This window comes from Pseudophryne corroboree, chromosome 10 (assembly GCF_028390025.1).
Source record: "Pseudophryne corroboree isolate aPseCor3 chromosome 10, aPseCor3.hap2, whole genome shotgun sequence".
NCBI lineage: Eukaryota > Metazoa > Chordata > Amphibia > Anura > Myobatrachidae > Pseudophryne > Pseudophryne corroboree.
This window is the reverse complement of record NC_086453.1, coordinates 221537059-221560378: the sequence shown is the minus strand read 5'-3', so window position 1 is coordinate 221560378 and position 23320 is coordinate 221537059. Positions and strand designations below refer to the sequence as shown.

Genomic DNA, 23320 nt, shown 5'->3' with positions numbered 1-23320 from the left:
CTTCCTCTTAGCGACACAGTAGATGCTGGTATTATGCCAGAGTCTACTGCGCATGCATGGACTCCGGAAACATGGCGCCTTCCATGTTCTGGAGTCTAAATCTCTACTGCGCTTGCGCAGCAGACATTTTGGTGTCAATTTTTGCACCACGACTGCAGCTCCGATGCGGGACTCCGGAAAGGTAAGTAATAAAAACATGGGTGCAATGTGTGCAGTGTGGGCTCCCCTGGACCCACGGGCCCATGTGCACCCACACATTGCACCCATTATAGAAATGCCAATGGAGATTCTGCCTGTGCTGTGTGTGGAGAGGGGCAGCTGACAGTTACAGCAGCGCATGCAGTCAGTGGGTCATGTGACTGCAGTGTATAAATAGGAGCCCAGCACTGACAGTTGGAAGACTCCTGAGCTAACTGTCTGAGAGGGCAGAGCTGCACTAGTGGGAAGTCCAGAGGCAGCAGCCCCAGGGAGCATACCTGCTCAGTACAGATTACCTGAGCCCCTGTTGCTACCGACAGCCAGTCAAGGAAATAGAGTGCTGCCTCACAGGACCAGTAGGTGCGGCTTTACAGAGAAGCGACAGCCCCACACTCTGCTTCCCTGTGCATGACAGGTCATCAAAGTGGATCCAGGGAGGCGGCTATGCTAGTGAGCGAACCCTGAAGCTGAGACACACACTGATATAGGGTTCGGCTTCCACTCCTTACCTCTCTGGGGAAACAAGAGGAACAGATAACCCCAAGTCACACCAAACTGGGTATCCAGACCCGGTGACAGGGGGGTCAAAGGAGACAGCCATTCCGGGACCCAAGGTTTAGAGGGGCCCCAATGCTCAGAGGGGCACAAATACTGGGCAGCAACGCCTCAATCTGAGCTACATGCTGGCCATCCGGCATTACACAGCTAGCCCCAACAAAATAAACAATGAAGCCAGGTAATCCCTCCACAGTGACCTCCTCCTCATCGACCCCCAGCAACCTCATACCTGCGGAGTATGCGCCATGGTAGCGAATTACGGCACTATCATTGCTTCAGAAGATGCAACAATTTGCCAGCTCTGGCTCTTCAGTCCTACTCCGTGCCTGCTGCTGCAGCTATGGAAGAGCAAGAGGAGAGACCATGCTAGCAGCGTCACCTGGCTGGAAGCAGAATAATCTGCCTGCTCAGCTGATTGCAGACACCTTACCCACCCCTAAGGCAGCCGATTGTGTAGTAAGTGTACATTTACTTTCATTTTATTGTGATTTAATTATTTACACACACAAATATATATATATGTGTATTGACCACCCACTGCCTTTAAGTTAAGTTTTGAATTCCTATCCTTTTATTACTTTTGTATTGTTTTATATGGAACAATTTTCTTGTATTTTAAAACCCCCTTTTTTTGAAACTGTTTTTACTCTCATATATATTAAAAATTATTTTTAATCATTTTATAACATCTTTTGGCGTTTTTAAAACATGTAAAAACACTGTTTTTTTAAGCCGCACTTGTCGCCTCTATCCCTATCCCCCCATTTCATATATATATATATATATATATATATATAAATAACAGTCATAGAGGGAGCACTCTCAGGCTTTATAAACATGTAGACGTCATTTATTGTGATATACTCAACAGAGTCCAAGAATTGTTTTGAAGCATCTCTCACTTCTTGGATTCTGCTGAGTATATCACAATAAATGATGTCTTTATGTTTATAAAGCCTGGAGAGTGCCCCCTCTATGACTGTTTTCTATCATTTTAATACCATGGGGTATATTTACAAAGATTCGTGTTTTTGCCGTTTTGAAGGGTGTTACTTTGAACTGGAATCGTAACGGGTGCATTTTACTGCAACTTTTTGAATCCTGATACGATCATTCACTAAGCAGCCGACTTTTCCCAATTCGTATTTTCCGATGTCGATGTGATTCGTAATGTTAGGCAGTGTTTTACGGGAGTGATGAGTAAAACACTGCCTGACAAAACACAAGGAATCCCGGCCGGATCTGTGACTAGTTGGGTATGTAATGCCAGGGCCGCAGGGACCAGTATAAAAGTGTCCCCCGGCTGTGGCATTATGTACCTGGCTAGTGGAGCCTGGTGCTGGTTTCAAAAATATGGGGGACCCCTACGCTTTTTGTCCCCTGTATTTTTGGAACCAGGACCAGGCGCAGAGCCCGGTGCTGGGTGATGAAATATGGGGGAACCCCTGTCATTTTTTGCCCCATATTTTGACAACCAGGACCGGCTCAAAGAGCCCGAGGCTGGTTATGCTTAGGAGGGGGGACCCCACACAATTTTTTTTTATGTTTTAACACTAAACAGACCCTTTCCCAAAGATAACCATGCACAGATCTCACAGATCCGTGCATGGTTATCCAAACTCGACTGGAAAAAGCAGGTCTATTTTTCTTTGCTGCTTTTTTTTAACGAATCGAAAAAAATCGGAAAAAAACAGACCCGCACTTGAGCACTGTGGGGGGAAGATCTGGCACTTGGGGCATATACCTGGCACTGTGGGGGGCAGATCTGGCACTTGGGGCATATACCTGGCACTGTGGGGGGCAGATCTGGCACTGGGGGCATATACCTGGCACTGTGGGGGCAGATCTGGCACTGGGGGCATATACCTGGCACTGTGGGGGCAGATCTGGTACTGGGGGCATATACCTGGCACTGTGGGGGCAGATCTGGCACTGGGGGCATATACCTGGCACTGTGGGGGGAAGATCTGGCACTGGGGGCATATACCTGGCACTGTGGGGGCAGATCTGGCACTGGGGGCATATACCTGGCTCTGTGGGGGCAGATCTGGCACTGGGGGTATATACCTGGCACTGTGGGGGCAGATCTGGCACTGGGGGCATATACCTGGCACTGTGGGGGGAAGATCTGGCACTGGAGGCATATACCTGGCACTGTGGGGGCAGATCTGGCACTGGGGGCATATACCTGGCACTGTGGGGGCAGATCTGGCACTGGGGGCATATACCTGGCACTGTGGGGGCAGATCTGGCACTGGGGGCATATACATGGCACTGTGGGGGGAAGATCTGGCACTGGAGGCATATACCTGGCACTGTGGGGGAATATCTGGCACTGGGGGCATATACCTGGCACTGTGGGGGGAATATTTGGCACTGGGGTGAGCAGGCACTGAGAGGGCATATGTGGCACTGTGGGGGAATATTTGGCACTGGGGGGAGCAGGCACTGAGGGGGCATATGTGGCACTGGGGGGGGGGGGGTATATGTGGCACTGGGGGCATGTACCTGGCACTGTGGGGGAATATCTGGCACTAGGGGCATATACCTGGCACTGTGGGGGAATATCTGGCACTGGGGGCATATGTGGCACTGGGAGCATGGCCCTAGCAACAAGCACTACCCCCTAGCAACGAGCATGACACCCAGTGCATGAAACCCCTGGCAACGAGCATGACACCCTGAGCATGAAAACCCCTGGCACCGTGCATGGAACCAAGAGCATGAAACCCCTGGCAACGAGCAGGTAATTTAAAAGTAATTAGAAGCCTTACTGTAGAACTTAATGTGTAATGGGCATTACGGTGTGTGTCATAATGTATCAGGCATTACGGTGTGTTGTATACTATATCACGGGCATTGTGGTATGTGGTATAATGTCTCAGGATCATTGTGGTGTGTGTCATACTGTGTCACAGACATTGTATGTGCTATAATGTAACAGGGGCATTGCAGTGTGTAGCATAATGTATAACGGGCATTGCGATTCCTGTCATAATGTGTCACAGGCATTACGGTGTGTGGCATAATGTGTCTGGGGCATTACAGTGTGTGCATATTGTGTCATGTGCATTATTGTGTGTGGAATAATGTCTAAGGGCCATTGCAGTATGTGGAATAATGTATACTGGGCATTACTATAAGGAGGAAAAATGACAAATAATGTAAGGGGCATGAATCAGGATTATTTTTCTTTCCTGTGGTGGCCAACGTCTGGGCGTGCAGGTTGCAAAACTGGGGTATAAGGTAGTCTTTTCCTGCAATGCCACGCCCTCCACGCAAAGCCACGCCCATTTTGACAAAGCCACACCCCCTTTTTGCCGGCACGCGCCTGCGGCGCGCACATTTTCCTACCTTTGCTAGTGCCAATTACGGGGGGTATGGGGGGGGGGGGGGGGGGGGGCGCCAAAGGATTTTTTGGCTTTGGGGAGAAAAATTTCTAGTTACGCCACTGACCACAGCACATAGTATTTGTCATTGTGCGCCATCTACTGGATTGACGTGTAAACTGAATCTTCATGAGGCAATATAACCTGCCCGATTAGTGATTGATATATTGAATTTTCATGCAAAATAGAACTTGTATATCTATATATATATAGCTATGCCTTTTTATATGCATACATATATAACTCTGCGTTTGGGGTGTGCAATATATGTATATATTGTGTATAAATATATACATATTGGGGCCAATAATCGACCCAATCCACACTGCGATAATTGACTACATCACATGATGTATCAATTATCGCATGCAGGAACAGAGCTTGCGAGAAAGCTCTGTCCCTGCCAGGGGTTAAAGTGGGCTGGAACGGGACGAAACTGCTTTCCTGTAACTTGTATTTAGAGGCAGAACGTGTTTTGCCTCCTCCGGCCCACTTTGCCCGGCCACAGTCCGCAAATACAGGGAACCTGATTAATGAGAGACTTGTCAGGCTTCTGCTGCCCCACTTCCGCTGCCCGCCCATAACATCTTTCTACTCAGTTGCGGCGGTCACAATCTCATGCTAGTGAGCCTGTCACACTCAGCAGGCACTGCCCATCCACCTTGCCCTGCTCTGCTCATGATTGCCGGAATCAGATAATGAAGAGGAAGCTCAGGCTGGCTTCCAGGCTTCCCTATGACTGTGCTGCCCACCGGCGCCACAGGCTCCCATGATCAATAAGTGTGGTGGTGGGTGGGCAGAGATAAAGAGGAAATGATTGACTTGGCTGGCTGGCCCCGCTTCCTCCAGCAGTCCCTCTCCTCTGGCGGCTCGGGCGAGAAAGACGAAGTTATTGTGCGCCTGTGTCCGTGTGATGTCAGAAAAGGAGCCATCCTGAGAGAGTACCCGTGCGGATGCTTAGGTAAGGGACAGGAGAGATCATCACCAGAACCTAACTTCTGGTTACTGCAAGTGTTCTCATGCTGGTGTAAATTGCTTATGGAGTTACTTTTCAGGTTAGAGTTTTCTGGTTAAGCATGTTTGACATACTGTGACTGTCTGACTAACCGAACTATACACATAGGTGCTGCTGATATCCCGCTTCCACTGTACCCCACCCCCCTCTGTATGTAATTTCCCTACTCCATCTTTCCCTTATATGTGAACATCCAGTAACCACTGTATCCCTCATCCAGGTGTTCTGGAACAGTGCAGGACTGCGTTCTGTCACTGGACTACTTGTGTCTGCCCGCCTTGCCCAGGCACAGCAGCATCAATCAGTGGTTCCCAACTGCTGTGCCACCAGCATTTTTCTGATGTGGAGCCAGAAATGCACTGCCCACTGCTGGCATCACTGGGACTTGGCAGCATTGGTACTGGCATGACTCATACTGTAGGTCATGCATGCCATGTCACCCTCCCATCCTCCTGCCTGCATACGCCAGCCATGCGCTGCTCCCTGCTGCTCCTCACAGCTCCTTCCTTACTACTTGTTTATAGGTAGAGAAATAGAAAAGTCACTTTGAAATCTACTGATACTGGTAGGGGGGGCATTGTATTTTTATTTATTTGCTGTTGGGGGCATTATGTGTATAAGCGGCACTACTACTTTGGGCATTATGTGTATAAGCGGCACTACTACTTTGGGCATTATGTGTATAAGTGGCGCCACTGTGTGGCGTAATGTGTATAAGGGATACTAATGTGTATGGTAACGTGAATAAGAGGTACTACTTTGTGTCGTAACGTAACTAATTGGCAATACTATGAGGTATAATATGAATCGCGGCACTTTGTGCTGTGTAATGTGAATTAGTTGGGGTACCGTGTGGCATAATTTTAATTAGGGGAACTATTGTGTGGCCAAAACCCTTCTTTATGAGACCACACCCCTTTTTTGCGGTGCACGCCTTTGGCATGCCCAGTTTCTTTAGACAGTATGAGAAGTAGGGCACATAGTTATAGTTTGCAGGGGCACACCAAACACCATAGCACCAGCTCTGGCTTGGCCTCATGGGGGTGGGAGTAGGTGGTAGGGGAAATGAGATCCACCACCTCTCCAGGACCACTTTAAGCACTGGTCTCTGCGATGCCACTCCACAGCCAAATTGGGGTATTTTGGTATGTGCTGCGTCGACTCACACTCCTGGGTGCTGCACGGCGGCTGTGATAGACACAGTGCTGCCAATACCTGGGATAACCAGCCAGCACATATATTAATTAGAGATGAGCGCCTGAAATTTTTCGGGTTTTGTGTTTTGGTTTTGGGTTCGGTTCCGCGGCCGTGTTTTGGGTTCGAACGCGTTTTGGCAAAACCTCACCGAATTATTTTTGTCGGATTCGGGTGTGTTTTGGATTCGGGTGTTTTTTTCCAAAAACACTAAAAAACAGCTTAAATCATAGAATTTGGGGGTCATTTTGATCCCAAAGTATTATTAACCTCAAAAACCATAATTTACACTCATTTTCAGTCTATTCTGAATACCTCACACCTCACAATATTATTTTTAGTCCTAAAATTTGCACCGAGGTCGCTGTGTGAGTAAGATAAGCGACCCTAGTGGCCGACACAAACACCGGGCCCATCTAGGAGTGGCACTGCAGTGTCACGCAGGATGTCCCTTCCAAAAAACCCTCCCCAAACAGCACATGACGCAAAGAAAAAAAGAGGCGCAATGAGGTAGCTGTGTGAGTAAGATTAGCGACCCTAGTGGCCGACACAAACACCGGGCCCATCTAGGAGTGGCACTGCAGTGTCACGCAGGACGGCCCTTCCAAAAAACCCTCCCCAAACAGCACATGACGCAAAGAAAAAAAGAGGCGCAATGAGGTAGCTGTGTGAGTAAGATTAGCGACCCTAGTGGCCGACACAAACACCGGGCCCATCTAGGAGTGGCACTGCAGTGTCACGCAGGATGGCCCTTCCAAAAAACCCTCCCCAAACAGCACATGACGCAAAGAAAAAAAGAGGCGCAATGAGGTAGCTGACTGTGTGAGTAAGATTAGCGACCCTAGTGGCCGACACAAACATCGGGCCCATCTAGGAGTGGCACTGCAGTGTCACGCAGGATGTCCCTTCCAAAAAACCCTCCCCAAACAGCACATGACGCAAAGAAAAAAAGAGGCGCAATGAGGTAGCTGTGTGAGTAAGATTAGCGACCCTAGTGGCCGACACAAACACCGGGCACATCTAGGAGTGGCACTGCAGTGTCACGCAGGATGTCCCTTCCAAAAAACCCTCCCCAAACAGCACATGACGCAAAGAAAAAAAGAGGCGCAATGAGGTAGCTGTGTGAGTAAGATTAGCGACCCTAGTGGCCGACACAAACACCGGGCCCATCTAGGAGTGGCACTGCAGTGTCACGCAGGATGTCCCTTCCAAAAAACCCTCCCCAATCAGCACATGAAAAGAAAGAGATCACAAAACGGAGACCGTTTGTGATAACCCGGCGCTGTAATAGTGTAAATAGTTATATATTTGAGATGTTTCAGCAGCTAAGCATAAACAACTTGCCAGGTTGCAACGTTAAAATCTAGAGAGAAAAAAAGGAGGGGAGTATGCTTTGCGCTTGAAACAATATATCAAAAATTAGATGTGCAGTCGGACAAAGAAGATAGACTCAGTACAACTTCAAAATGATAATAAAAAAACACTTTTATGGTATCAATTAAAGCAGGGTATGCCACATATAGAATGAATTAAAATAATGACAGTTTTACAATTTGTTAGATAAACTAAACTGAAAATAAAAATAAACATAAGAATAAAAATAAAACAGTTAAATGATTATATTCAAATGGTGATAATAAAAAAATCACAACACTGGCGTCCCAGTGTATTATTTTGGGTTTGTAATTCCCGCAGGGATAATTGACAGTCTCACAGTCTCAGATATTAATATAGTTCTTTAAAGGAAAGGTGCAATCTGTAATTAATGCTCCCGTGCTGGTTCCTGCGTTAGTGTAGAAACAGGGTCCTCATTAGATGAAATACACGAGGAGTAATAATGTGTGCTTTATTTCCTGTTATAATTACAGCTGGTAGTTGCCGTCTTTCCCGGTAAGGTTTTGTTAATTATAAATATAGCAGCAATGTTCAATTTAGATGGATTTAGCCGCCGTGAACAAACTACTGGGAACAGGTGTTAGGCCCCACAGCGGGGGTCACACAGAACTCACCCGACCAGTGTTTGTACAGCCGTGCGTCTCCTAGCAACGGAGACTTCCTCAAGACGGATGAGGAAGTCTCCGTTGCTAGGAGACGAAACGCGTTGACGCCCACTCTCGATACACTTCTCACTTGGTGATACCCGCCGAAAGGACTCAGTCCGCAGCTCAGCATAACCGTGACAGCTTCGGTCACAGCTTTTTGCCGCACGCTGGATTCATCATTGCCGCACGGCTGTACAAACACTGGTCGGGTGAGTTCTGTGTGACCCCCGCTGTGGGGCCTAACACCTGTTCCCAGTAGTTTGTTCACGGCGGCTAAATCCATCTAAATTGAACATTGCTGCTATATTTATAATTAACAAAACCTTACCGGGAAAGACGGCAACTACCAGCTGTAATTATAACAGGAAATAAAGCACACATTATTACTCCTCGTGTATTTCATCTAATGAGGACCCTGTTTCTACACTAACGCAGGAACCAGCACGGGAGCATTAATTACAGATTGCACCTTTCCTTTAAAGAACTATATTAATATCTGAGACTGTGAGACTGTCAATTATCCCTGCGGGAATTACAAACCCAAAATAATACACTGGGACGCCAGTGTTGTGATTTTTTTATTATCACCATTTGAATATAATCATTTAACTGTTTTATTTTTATTCTTATGTTTATTTTTATTTTCAGTTTAGTTTATCTAACAAATTGTAAAACTGTCATTATTTTAATTCATTCTATATGTGGCATACCCTGCTTTAATTGATACCATAAAAGTGTTTTTTTATTATCATTTTGAAGTTGTACTGAGTCTATCTTCTTTGTCCGACTGCACATCTAATTTTTGATATATTGTTTCAAGCGCAAAGCATACTCCCCTCCAATCAGCACATGATGCAAAGAAAAAGAAAAGAAAAAAGAGGTGCAAGATGGAATTATCCTTGGGCCCTCCCACCCACCCTTATGTTGTATAAACAAAACAGGACATGCACACTTTAACCAACCCATCATTTCAGTGACAGGGTCTGCCACACGACTGTGACTGATATGACGGGTTGGTTTGGACCCCCCCCAAAAAAGAAGCAATTAATCTCTCCTTGCACAAACTGGCTCTACAGAGGCAAGATGTCCACCTCATCTTCACCCTCCGATATATCACCGTGTACATCCCCCTCCTCACAGATTATCAATTCGTCCCCACTGGAATCCACCATCTCAGCTCCCTGTGTACTTTGTGGAGGCAATTGCTGCTGGTCAATGTCTCCGCGGAGGAATTGATTATAATTCATTTTAATGAACATCATCTTCTCCACATTTTCTGGATGTAACCTCGTACGCCGATTGCTGACAAGGTGAGCGGCGGCACTAAACACTCTTTCGGAGTACACACTTGTGGGAGGGCAACTTAGGTAGAATAAAGCCAGTTTGTGCAAGGGCCTCCAAATTGCCTCTTTTTCCTGCCAGTATAAGTACGGACTGTGTGACGTGCCTACTTGGATGCGGTCACTCATATAATCCTCCACCATTCTATCAATGTTGAGAGAATCATATGCAGTGACAGTAGACGACATGTCCGTAATCGTTGTCAGGTCCTTCAGTCCGGACCAGATGTCAGCATCAGCAGTCGCTCCAGACTGCCCTGCATCACCGCCAGCGGGTGGGCTCGGAATTCTGAGCCTTTTCCTCGCACCCCCAGTTGCGGGAGAATGTGAAGGAGGAGATGTTGACAGGTCGCGTTCCGCTTGACTTGACAATTTTGTCACCAGCAGGTCTTTCAACCCCAGCAGACCTGTGTCTGCCGGAAAGAGAGATCCAAGGTAGGCTTTAAATCTAGGATCGAGCACGGTGGCCAAAATGTAGTGCTCTGATTTCAACAGATTGACCACCCGTGAATCCTTGTTAAGCGAATTAAGGGCTGCATCCACAAGTCCCACATGCCTAGCGGAATCGCTCCGTGTTAGCTCCTCCTTCAATGCCTCCAGCTTCTTCTGCAAAAGCCTGATGAGGGGAATGACCTGACTCAGGCTGGCAGTGTCTGAACTGACTTCACGTGTGGCAAGTTCAAAGGGCATCAGAACCTTGCACAACGTTGAAATCATTCTCCACTGCACTTGAGACAGGTGCATTCCACCTACTATATCGTGCTCAATTGTATAGGCTTGAATGGCCTTTTGCTGCTCCTCCAACCTCTGAAGCATATAGAGGGTTGAATTCCACCTCGTTACCACTTCTTGCTTCAGATGATGGCAGGGCAGGTTCAGTAGTTTTTGGTGGTGCTCCAGTTTTCTGTACGTGGTGCCTGTACGCCGAAAGTGTCCCGCAATTCTTCTGGCCACCGACAGCATCTCTTGCACGCCCCTGTCGTTTTTAAAAAAATTCTGCACCACCAAATTCAAGGTATGTGCAAAACATGGGACGTGCTGGAATTGGCCCAGATTTAATGCACACACAATATTGCTGGCGTTGTCCGATGCCACAAATCCACAGGAGAGTCCAATTGGGGTAAGCCATTCCGCGATGATCTTCCTCAGTTGCCGTAAGAGGTTTTCAGCTGTGTGCGTATTCTGGAAAGCGGTGATACAAAGCGTAGCCTGCCTAGGAAAGAGTTGGCGTTTGCGAGATGCTGCTACTGGTGCCGCCGCTGCTGTTCTTGCGGCGGGAGTCCATACATCTACCCAGTGGGCTGTCACAGTCATATAGTCCTGACCCTGCCCTGCTCCACTTGTCCACATGTCCGTGGTTAAGTGGACATTGGGTACAGCTGCATTTTTTAGGACACTGGTGACTCTTTTTCTGAGGTCTGTGTACATTTTCGGTATCGCCTGCCTAGAGAAATGGAACCTAGATGGTATTTGGTACCGGGGACACAGTACCTCCAACAAGTCTCTAGTTGGCTCTGCAGTAATGATGGATACCGGAACCACGTTTCTCACCACCCAGGATGCCAAGGCCTCAGTTATCCGCTTTGCAGTAGGATGACTGCTGTGATATTTCATCTTCCTCGCAAAGGACTGTTGAACAGTCAATTGCTTACTGGAAGTAGTACAAGTGGGCTTACGACTTCCCCTCTGGGATGACCATCGACTCCCAGCGGCAACAACAGCAGCGCCAGCAGCAGTAGGCGTTACACGCAAGGATGCATCGGAGGAATCCCAGGCAGGAGAGGACTCGTCAGAATTGCCAGTGACATGGCCTGCAGGACTATTGGCATTCCTGGGGAAGGAGGAAATTGACACTGAGGGAGTTGGTGGGGTGGTTTGCGTGAGCTTGGTTACAAGAGGAAGGGATTTACTGGTCAGTGGACTGCTTCCGCTGTCACCCAAAGTTTTTGAACTTGTCACTGACTTATTATGAATGCGCTGCAGGTGACGTATAAGGGAGGATGTTCCGAGGTGGTTAACGTCCTTACCCCTACTTATTACAGCTTGACAAAGGGAACACACGGCTTGACACCTGTTGTCTGCATTTCTGGTGAAATACCTCCACACCGAACTGACCGAAGAGCTGATTTTTTTGGTATTTTCACCTGGCATGTCAACGGCCATATTCCTCCCACGGACAACAGGGGTCTCCCCGGGTGCCTGACTTAAACAAACCACCTCACCATCAGAATCCTCCTGGTCAATTTCCTCCCCAGCGCCAGCAACACCCATATCCTCCTCATCCTGGTGTACTTCAACACTGACATCTTCAATCTGACTATCAGGAACTGGACTGCGGGTGCTCCTTCCAGCACTTGCAGGGGGCGTGCAAATGGTGGAAGGCGCATGCTCTTCACGTCCAGTGTTGGGAAGGTCAGGCATCGCAACCGACACAATTGGACTCTCCTTGTGGATTTGGGATTTCGAAGAATGCACAGTTCTTTGCTGTGCTGCTTTTGCCAGCTTGAGTCTTTTCATTTTTCTAGCGAGAGGCTGAGTGCTTCCATCCTCATGTGAAGCTGAACCACTAGCCATGAACATAGGCCAGGGCCTCAGCCGTTCCTTGCCACTCCGTGTGGTAAATGGCATATTGGCAAGTTTACGCTTCTCCTCCGACAATTTTATTTTAGGTTTTGGAGTCCTTTTTTTACTGATATTTGGTGTTTTGGATTTGACATGCTCTGTACTATGACATTGGGCATCGGCCTTGGCAGACGACGTTGCTGGCATTTCATCGTCTCGGCCATGACTAGTGGCAGCAGCTTCAGCACGAGGTGGAAGTGGATCTTGATCTTTCCCTAATTTTGGAACCTCAACATTTTTGTTCTCCATATTTTAATAGGCACAACTAAAAGGCACCTCAGGTAAACAATGGAGATGGATGGATTGGATACTAGTATACAATTATGGACGGGCTGCCGAGTGCCGACACAGAGGTAGCCACAGCCGTGAACTACCGCACTGTACTGTGTCTGCTGCTAATATATAGACTGGTTGATAAAGAGATAGTATACTCGTAACTAGTATGTATGTATAAAGAAAGAAAAAAAAACCACGGTTAGGTGGTATATACAATTATGGACGGGCTGCCGAGTGCCGACACAGAGGTAGCCACAGCCGTGAACTACCGCACTGTACTGTGTCTGCTGCTAATATAGACTGGTTGATAAAGAGATAGTATACTCGTAACTAGTATGTATGTATAAAGAAAGAAAAAAAAACCACGGTTAGGTGGTATATACAATTATGGACGGGCTGCCGAGTGCCGACACAGAGGTAGCCACAGCCGTGAACTACCGCACTGTACTGTGTCTGCTGCTAATATATAGACTGGTTGATAAAGAGATAGTATACTCGTAACTAGTATGTATGTATAAAGAAAGAAAAAAAAACCACGGTTAGGTGGTATATACAATTATGGACGGGCTGCCGAGTGCCGACACAGAGGTAGCCACAGCCGTGAACTACCGCACTGTACTGTGTCTGCTGCTAATATATAGACTGGTTGATAAAGAGATAGTATACTCGTAACTAGTATGTATGTATAAAGAAAGAAAAAAAAAACACGGTTAGGTCACTGGTATATACAATTATGGACGGGCTGCCGAGTGCCGACACAGAGGTAGCCACAGCCGTGAACTACCGCACTGTACTGTGTCTGCTGCTAATATATAGACTGGTTGATAAAGAGATAGTATACTCGTAACTAGTATGTATGTATAAAGAAAGAAAAAAAAACCACGGTTAGGTCACTGGTATATACAATTATGGACGGGCTGCCGAGTGCCGACACAGAGGTAGCCACAGCCGTGAACTACCGCACTGTACTGTGTCTGCTGCTAATATATAGACTGGTTGATAAAGAGATAGTATACTCGTAACTAGTATGTATGTATAAAGAAAGAAAAAAAAACCACGGTTAGGTCACTGGTATATACAATTATGGACGGGCTGCCGAGTGCCGACACAGAGGTAGCCACAACCGTGAACTACCGCACTGTACTGTGTCTGCTGCTAATATATAGACTGGTTGATAAAGAGATAGTATACTCGTAACTAGTATGTATGTATAAAGAAAGAAAAAAAAACCACGGTTAGGTCACTGGTATATACAATTATGGACGGGCTGCCGAGTGCCGACACAGAGGTAGCCACAGCCGTGAACTACCGCACTGTACTGTGTCTGCTGCTAATATATAGACTGGTTGATAAAGAGATAGTATACTCGTAACTAGTATGTATGTATAAAGAAAGAAAAAAAAACCACGGTTAGGTCACTGGTATATACAATTATGGACGGGCTGCCGAGTGCCGACACAGAGGTAGCCACAGCCGTGAACTACCGCACTGTACTGTGTCTGCTGCTAATATATAGACTGGTTGATAAAGAGATAGTATACTCGTAACTAGTATGTATGTATAAAGAAAGAAAAAAAAAACACGGTTAGGTCACTGGTATATACAATTATGGACGGGCTGCCGAGTGCCGACACAGAGGTAGCCACAGCCGTGAACTACCGCACTGTACTGTGTCTGCTGCTAATATATAGACTGGTTGATAAAGAGATAGTATACTCGTAACTAGTATGTATGTATAAAGAAAGAAAAAAAAACCACGGTTAGGTCACTGGTATATACAATTATGGACGGGCTGCCGAGTGCCGACACAGAGGTAGCCACAGCCGTGAACTACCGCACTGTACTGTGTCTGCTGCTAATATATAGACTGGTTGATAAAGAGATAGTATACTCGTAACTAGTATGTATGTATAAAGAAAGAAAAAAAAACCACGGTTAGGTCACTGGTATATACAATTATGGACGGGCTGCCGAGTGCCGACACAGAGGTAGCCACAGCCGTGAACTACCGCACTGTACTGTGTCTGCTGCTAATATAGACTGGTTGATAAAGAGATAGTATACTACTAATATTATATACTGGTGGTCAGGTCACTGGTCACTAGTCACACTGGCAGTGGCACTCCTGCAGCAAAAGTGTGCACTGTTTAATTTTAATATAATATTATGTACTCCTGGCTCCTGCTATAACCTATAACTGGCACTGCAGTAGTGCTCCCCAGTCTCCCCCACAATTATAAGCTGTGTGAGCTGAGCAGTCAGACAGATATATAATATATATAGATGATGCAGCACACTGGCCTGAGCCTGAGCAGTGCACACAGATATGGTATGTATGTGACTGAGTCACTGTGTGCTGTGTATCGCTTTTTTCAGGCAGAGAACGGATTATAAATAAAAGTGGTGGTCACTGGTCACTATCAGCAAAACTCTGCACTGTACACTACTGAGTACTCCTAATGCTCCCCAAAATTAGTAAATCAAGTGTCTAAACGGAGAGGACGCCAGCCACGTCCTCTCCCTATCAATCTCAATGCACGTGTGAAAATGGCGGCGACGCGCGGCTCCTTATATAGAATCCGAGTCTCGCGATAGAATCCGAGCCTCGCGAGAATCCGACAGCGTCATGATGACGTTCGGGCGCGCTCGGGTTAACCGAGCAAGGCGGGAAGATCCGAGTCGCTCGGACTCGTGAAAAAAAACATGAAGTTCTGGCGGGTTCGGATTCAGAGAAACCGAACCCGCTCATCTCTAATATCAATACATCATAACATGTATTTTTATATGTGCTTAGCATCCCCCCCTTCACTCTGTTGTTAACGCTGCAGTCCCAGGGGCAGCAGACAGCCTTGTCCCTGGCTGCGGCAGGTGCCGGCTCCGGGCTGCATGTCAGATTTTTTGAGAGTGTATTATAGGAAGAAGGGATTTGCCTGAGGTGACTGACAATGTTCTGCTAGCCTGCTGCCTATTAACTAAGATCCAAATGGTCAAAGAGAAATCAGCAATCATCCTCCCAGAGCTGTGGTACGCTCCTAATTCTTTACCTAATCGCCCTAGACTTCAGTTCACTAATAGCGCTTTTATACTGACTATAGCGTGTCGCACCTGGGAGCCTGACACGGGAGCTTTCCAGGCGCAAGCCACCTCAGGCCCCTTTCCCACCGCTGAATCCAACCGGCATATTGCCAGGTTTGTGACATCAGTGGTGACGCGGCAGGGGCGGTGCTTGGAGATCATATGATATCCAGGCGCCACCAGTACATTCACTGTGAATGGGAGATGGGTCGATGCGACCTGGCTCCCTGTTTACACAACACAGCTTGCCAGGTTAAACCCATGTTCAACCCTGCAATCTAGCCGAGTTGGAATACAGAGTCACTTGATCCGGATTATTCCAACTGGGCCCATTTACACTGTGCAGCAACACGGGTTATGCGCGCTCATGTGCAATAACCCGTGTTACTAGCTAGGAGTGTAAAAGGGGTATAATACTGTTGGCATTTCTCACTTGGAGTGTATTAAAAAGGAACAGCCTGCGACCACAACAGATTATCCTTGGAAATCATATGAGCAATATATTTTTCTACCATATCTCCTCAGAAGCAGTGAGAATAATAAAGCATCTTAGCAGCAGCAGATTAAACAGCAAGAGCACTGACAAGCAGAGCATGGCAACTACAGTCAACGTGTCTGCAGCCTGCACTCACTTGGGCTCACAGTGACCATGAAGCACAGTACTGTCAACAAACTCCAATTATACACACACACACACACACACACACACACACACACACACACACACACACACACACAGGGGCAGATCCAGAAGAAAATGATAGGGGGAGCACCATGGAAGGGGAGGTACATTTGCGTGCGGCTTCGGTGCATGTGAGGTGGCGCTTCTTATACAATGCCCACAGTTGTAGCGCTCATTATGCAATGTCCACTGTACTGGTAGTGCCCCTTATATAGACCCCATAGTAGTGGTGCCCCTTATGCAATGCCCGTATTGCCCCCAGTAGTAATGTTGCCTGTAGTAATGCCCGCAGTCATTTAGTGAGTGTGGCCAATTAAAATGAGACGTGATACACAGACATATGCCCCCAATAGTGCAGTGCCAAATCCACAATTGCACCCACAGTGCCAGATCCACAAATGCCCCACAGTGCCAGATCCAAAAATGCCCCCACAGTGCCAGATCCACAAATGCCCCCACAGTGCCAGATCCAAAAATGCCCCCACGGTGCCAGATCCAAAAATGCCCCTACAGTGCCAGATCCAAAAATGCCCCTACAGTGCCAGATCCAAAAATGCCCCCACAGTGTCAGGTATACAAATGCCCCCACAGTGCCAGGTAAACAAATGCCCCCACAGTGCCAGGTAAACAATTGCCCTCACAGTGCCAGGTATACAAATGCCCCCACAGCAGGTATACTATACAAATGCCCCCACAGCAGTTCTGCAGCTGCTTACCGCTGCTGCTGCTTCTCTGCCGGCTCTGAGGCTGTCAGGAGGAGAGCGCGGCTATGTCTGGCGGCGTGTAGGACTTCAAACTAGCCGCCAGTTCGTGAGCCAATCAGAGCTCGTGGACCGGCGGCTCCTGATTGGCTGCCGGTCCGCAAACTCTGATTGGCTCACGAACCGGCGGCTGGTTTGAAGTCTGCAACACGCCGCCAGATAGCCGCACTCTCCTCCTGACAGCTGAGACACGCTGCCGCTGGACTGAGCGGCAGCGTGTCTCAGTGACACAAGCGGAGGGGGGAGACAGATGGGGCCACAAATGACAGGGGGGGCACGGGCCCGAGTGCCCCCCCCTGGATCCGCCACTACACACACACACACACACACACACACACACATATATATTTATAGGCACTCCAAGCGGCTAAAACAAACTGGCAGTCAAGTCCTCTGCGCAGACAACGTTTCAATGCAGTTTATTGATGCATTTTCGTCAGGTCAATAAACTGCATTGAAATGTTGTCTGCACAGAGGACTTAACTGCCAGTTTGTTTTAGCTGCTTGGAGTGCCGCACCGCCCGCTGTTTGTAAACTATCCTTGTGAAGTCACCCAGCGCATTGGTTTCTATTACTGGGAGAGCCGGACTCACCTGCTGCTTATATATAAATATATATATATATATATACCAGCAAATAGAAAACCACAGCACTCGCCACCCCAGAAGCGGGGTCCAGTATCCGCACTCGCCACTAATTATGTGATACAGTTGCCAGGTTTTAATTTTTATGATTTTGTGATAGTGTAGGACCTGCATGAAGGTGGGGTACCTTGGCGAGCGGTATGCAGGCTTCCGTGCATTGGCCAATTCACTAACTAAACCCCCATCATTTATTCATTGATGTTGTGAGGATAAGTGAGCTCATTTTGGTGAGTGCTGAACTTTTTGTTTCTATATTTTTGAGTAGGTGGCCATGGGCTACATGCACCCCACCCTATTAGTGGAGAGTGCAGATACTGCACCCCGCTTCTGAGGTGGCGAGTGCTGTGGTTTTCTATTTGCTGGTATATTTCAGGGTTAATCCTTGGTTAACTCATTAACTGTGGCCACAAACTTTGTTCATGCACCCCAATTATCTTAAACCTGTGTCAGCTGCCCTTTAGTAATTTATCAGCCAGTGTCAGGTGACTAGTGTACCTTTTAAAAGCCATGCAGTTCATGGCAGGTACACCTTACACCAACTGGGCATATTTGCAGTTATATTATGTGATACAGTTGCCAGGTTTTAATTTTTATGATTTTGTGATAGTGTAGGACCTGCATGAAGGTGGGGTACCTTGGCGAGCGGTATGCAGGCTTCCGTGCATTGGCCAATTCACTAACTAAACCCCCATCATTTATTCATTTATTCATTGATGTTGTGAGGATAAGTGAGCTCATTTTGGTGAGTGCTGAACTTTTTGTTTCTATATATATATATATATATATATATAATTGGGCACTCCTCATAGGCAAACACGGGGGGAGGGGGGGGGGGGGGAATATGGCTGCCCAGAAACCCCCCTCCCATTTGGCAAGTGGCTCAAGTTATGACAACAGTAGCTATAGTATATAATACAATTACTACAGCTGCCGCCACATCATGCAGTTTAAGGGATAGAGTGGAGCTGCTGCACATGACCAGTGGTAGCAGCTTCTTCTTACAAGTTTGCTGTATGTGGATCTGAGTCCTCAATCAGCATACTGGACCATAGAGTAACTACCAGGAAGAAGAGACAGGAGCCTTACCATCAGGTGGGAGAATGTGTACTTAGAAAGTGCAGTACTGGTTCTATTATTTTTGTGTATTTATTTAGTATGGTATGTTTAACCTTTTCCTGACCATTTCTTTATATTATTTAAATGTTTGATACAGCCTATACCAGGGGTGGCCAAACAGTCGATCGCGATCGACTGGTCGATCGCGGACATGCGACCAGTCGATCGCGATCCTCCGCCCAGCCACCCGAAGCCGCGCCTCTCCTGCCTGCCGCCCTGCCCCTCTGTCTGGTCTCCGGCAGTGACGGCGGAGCGTATGGCTCAAATCAGGTGCCGGTTCGTTAGACAATGAGAGCTCGCGGACCAGCGCCTGATTTGAGACATACACGCTGGCTGCCGTCACTGCCGGAGATCAGACTGAAAAGCAGGGCGGCAGGCAGGAGAAGCGCGCGCTGCGCTCACCACACAGTAACAGTGAGCTCTACTATGGGGGCATATCTGGCATTGTGGGCACGTGGCTCAGTGGGGGCATATCTGGCAATGTGGGTCATATGTGGCACTGTGGGGGCATATCTGGCTCTGCGGGCACATGGCACTGTGGGGGCATATCTGGCACTGTGGGCACATGGCACTGTGGGGGCATATCTATAATCTGGCACTGTGGGGGCATATCTATAATCTGGCACTGTGGGGTCATATCTGGCACTGTGGGGTCATATCTGGCACTGTGGGCACATGGCACTGTGGGGGCATATCTGGTACTGTGGGGGCATATCTATAATCTGGCACTGTGGGGGCATATCTAGCACTGTGGGCACATGGCACTGTGGGGGCATATCTGTATCTGGCACTGTGGGGTCATATCTGGTACTGTGGGGGCATATCTGTATCTGGCACTGTGGGGTCATATCTGGTACTGTGGGGGCATATCTGTATCTGGCACTGTGGGGTCATATCTGGCACTGTGGGGGCATATCTGTAATCTGGCACTGTGGGGTCATATCTGGCACTGTGGGCACATAGCACTGTGGGGGCATATCTATAAACTGGCATTGTTGGGGCATATCTAGCACTGTGGGCACATGGGACTGTGGGGGCATATCTGTATCTGGCACTGTGGGGTCATATCTGGTACTGTGAGCTCTACTATGGGGGCATATCTGGCATTGTGGGCACGTGGCTCAGTGGGGGCATATCTGGCAATGTGGGTCATATGTGGCACTGTGGGGGCATATCTGGCACTGTGGGGGCATATCTATAATCTGGCACTGTTAGGGCATATCTATAATCTGGCACTGTGGGGTCATATCTGGCACTGTGGGGTCATATCTGGCACTGTGGGCACATGACACTGTGGGGGCATATCTGGTACTGTGGGGGCATATCTATAATCTGGCACTGTGGGGGCATATCTAGCACTGTGGGCACATGGCACTGTGGGGGCATATCTGTATCTGGCACTGTGGGGTCATATCTGGTACTGTGGGGGCATATCTGTATCTGGCACTGTGGGGTCATATCTGGCACTGTGGGGGCATATCTGTAATCTGGCACTGTGGGGGCATATCTGGCACTGTGGGGGCATATCTGGCAATGTGGGCACATGGCACTGTGGGGGCATATCTATAATCTGGCACTGTTGGGGTATATCTAGCACTGTGGGCACATGGCACTGTGGGGGCATATCTGTATCTGGCACTGTGGGGTCATATCTGGTACTGTGGGGGCATATCTGGCACTGTGGGGGCATATCTATAATCTGGCACTGTGGGGGCATATCTAGGACTGTGGGCACATGGCACTGTGGGGGCATATCTGTAATCTGGCACTGTGGAGTCATATCTGGCACTGTGGGGGCATATCTGGCACTGTGGGCACATGGCACTGTGGGGGCATATCTATAAACTGGCATTGTTGGGGCATATCTAGCACTGTGGGCACATGGCACTGTGGGGGCATATCTGTATCTGGCACTGTGGGGTCATATCTGGTACTGTGAGCTCTACTATGGGGGCATATCTGGCATTGTGGGCACGTGGCTCAGTGGGGGCATATCTGGCAATGTGGGTCATATGTGGCACTGTGGGGGCATATCTGGCTCTGCGGGCACATGGCACTATGGGGGCATATCTGGCACTGTGGGCACATGGCACTGTGGGGGCATATCTATAATCTGACACTGTGGGGGCATATCTATAATCTGGCACTGTGGGGTCATATCTGGCACTGTGGGGTCATATCTGGCACTGTGGGCACATGGCACTGTGGGGGCATATCTGGTACTGTGGGGGCATATCTATAATCTGGCACTGTGGGGGCATATCTAGCACTGTGGGCACATGGCACTGTGGGGGCATATCTGTATCTGGCACTGTGGGGTCATATCTGGTACTGTGGGGGCATATCTGTATCTGGCACTGTGGGGTCATATCTGGTACTGTGGGGGCATATCTGTATCTGGCACTGTGGGGTCATATCTGGCACTGTGGGCACATGGCTCTGTGGGGGCATATCTGTAATCTGGCACTGTGGGGTCATATCTGGCACTGTGGGGGCATATCTGGCACTGTGGGCACATGGCACTGTGGGGGCATATCTATAATCTGGCACTGTTGAGGCATATCTAGCACTGTGGGCACATGGCACTGTGGGGGCATATCTGTATCTGGTACTGTGGGGGCATATCTGGCACTGTGGGGGCATATCTATAATCTGGCACTGTGGGGGCATATCTAGCACTGTGGGCACATGGCACTGTGGGGGCATATCTGTATCTGGTACTGTGGGGTCATATCTGGTACTGTGGGGGCATATCTGGCACTGTGGGCACATGGCACTGTGGGGGCATGTGTGTATCTGGCACTGTGGGGGCATATGTGTTTGAGGTTTTTACCTGTGGGGGCCAATGTGTTATTTTGTGTGAGGCAGTCATTACACTCTGTGCAGCAAGGCTACGTCCCTTTTTTTTGTTATACCACGCCCACTTTTTGTTATACCACGCCCACTTTTTGTTATGCCACACCCCTTTTTTGCGCGCGCCGTGGGCGCGCGATATTATTCCTCCTAGGTATATCACAAAAGCTTTTTAGCTTTCAAAGTAGATCGCCGACTCCAAAAGTCTGGCCATCCCTGGCCTATACTATAGACCATCTATAGTGTTAAATAGTACTACTGTATTCCATACAGCATCCATTGTATACAAATATTTACATTATTCTCCAGGGTTGTTTCTAGGTTCTTCTACCACTCCCCCACACTCCCGCACTTGCTCCAATGTTCCGTTGAGTGGGTGATTCTGGAATGCATTTGGTAATGTCAGTGCATCTCCTCTGTCCTGATGATTGGGTCCTGTGAAGCCTGGAAACATAATGTAGACTATATTGGAGGATTTTGATATACAGTGGATCTTTAGCATGTATGCCTACCATTTAAAAAGTACCTTTTGTATGGAAATCCTAAACATATGTCTGACTGACGTCTGTCTCGTAGGTGGCAGCTTATCATTTTCCATAGTAGCCTATCCATAGACAGAACCTAAAGTCACCACACACTATGCAGGGTTGCTGCTTTGCACATGCTTTGTAGCCACTAGGAATAAAAACATGGACAACAGTGCTGTTGTTTAAAAAGGTTTTGTCAAATTTATTCTTGACAAATAATACTTTTAAATTTACATTTCTAAAATGGTGGCAGCACTAAAGAACAGACAGGGCAACTAAACACACCCCCACAGAAACCAATCATTGGTGTTCATCTCCCCATTCCACAACCCATCCGTTCAGGTGGTGTAACCATTTCCCGTTCAGGACAATTGGTTTACTCCATACCCCACTGCAAGGAGAGCGCACCCACTAAGCTTAAAACTTATCAAACTACCGTTCTTTGGGGGTCATTCCGAGTTGTTCGCTCGTTGACGATTTTCGCTATACTGCGATTAGTCGCTTACTGCGCATGCGCAAGGTTCGCAGAGCACATGCCCTTAGTTATTTTACACAAAAGTTAGGTATTTTACTCACGGCATAACAAAGCTTTTTCATCACTGTGCTGATCGTAGTGTGATTGACAGGAAGTGGGTGTTTCTGGGCGGAAACTGGCCGTTTTATGGGAGTGTGCGGAAAAATGCAGGCGTTCGAGTTGCAAAACGCAGGAGTGGCTGGAGAAACGGGGGAGTGGTTGGGCAAACGCTGGGTGTGTTTGTGACGTCAAACCAGGAACGAAAAGGACTGAGCTGGTCGCAATGGCTGAGTAAGTCTGGAGCTACTCAGAAACTGCTAAGAAATTTCTATTCGCAATTCTGCTAATCTTTCGTTCGCTCTTCTGCTAAGCTAAGATACACTCCCAGAGGGCGGCGGCTTAGCGTGTGCAATGCTGCTAAAAGCAGCTAGCGAGCGAACAACTCGGAATCACCCCCGTTACCCACACACACACGCACGCACACACGGTAGGAGGGTGGAAAAACTGGAACAAA

The 23320-nt window shown here is 48.0% G+C and overlaps 1 long non-coding RNA gene across 1 annotated transcript in view; it reads left to right on the top strand.

Moving 5' to 3' along the window:
• The first annotated feature begins 398 nt into the window (after window positions 1–398).
• Window positions 399–23320, top strand: part of LOC134965440 (uncharacterized) — a 75171-nt gene continuing 52249 nt past the window's right edge. Inside the window, exon 1 of the long non-coding RNA XR_010188361.1 lies at window positions 399–1212. This is a non-coding gene — a long non-coding RNA (uncharacterized LOC134965440). The remainder of the gene's footprint in view (window positions 1213–23320) is intronic.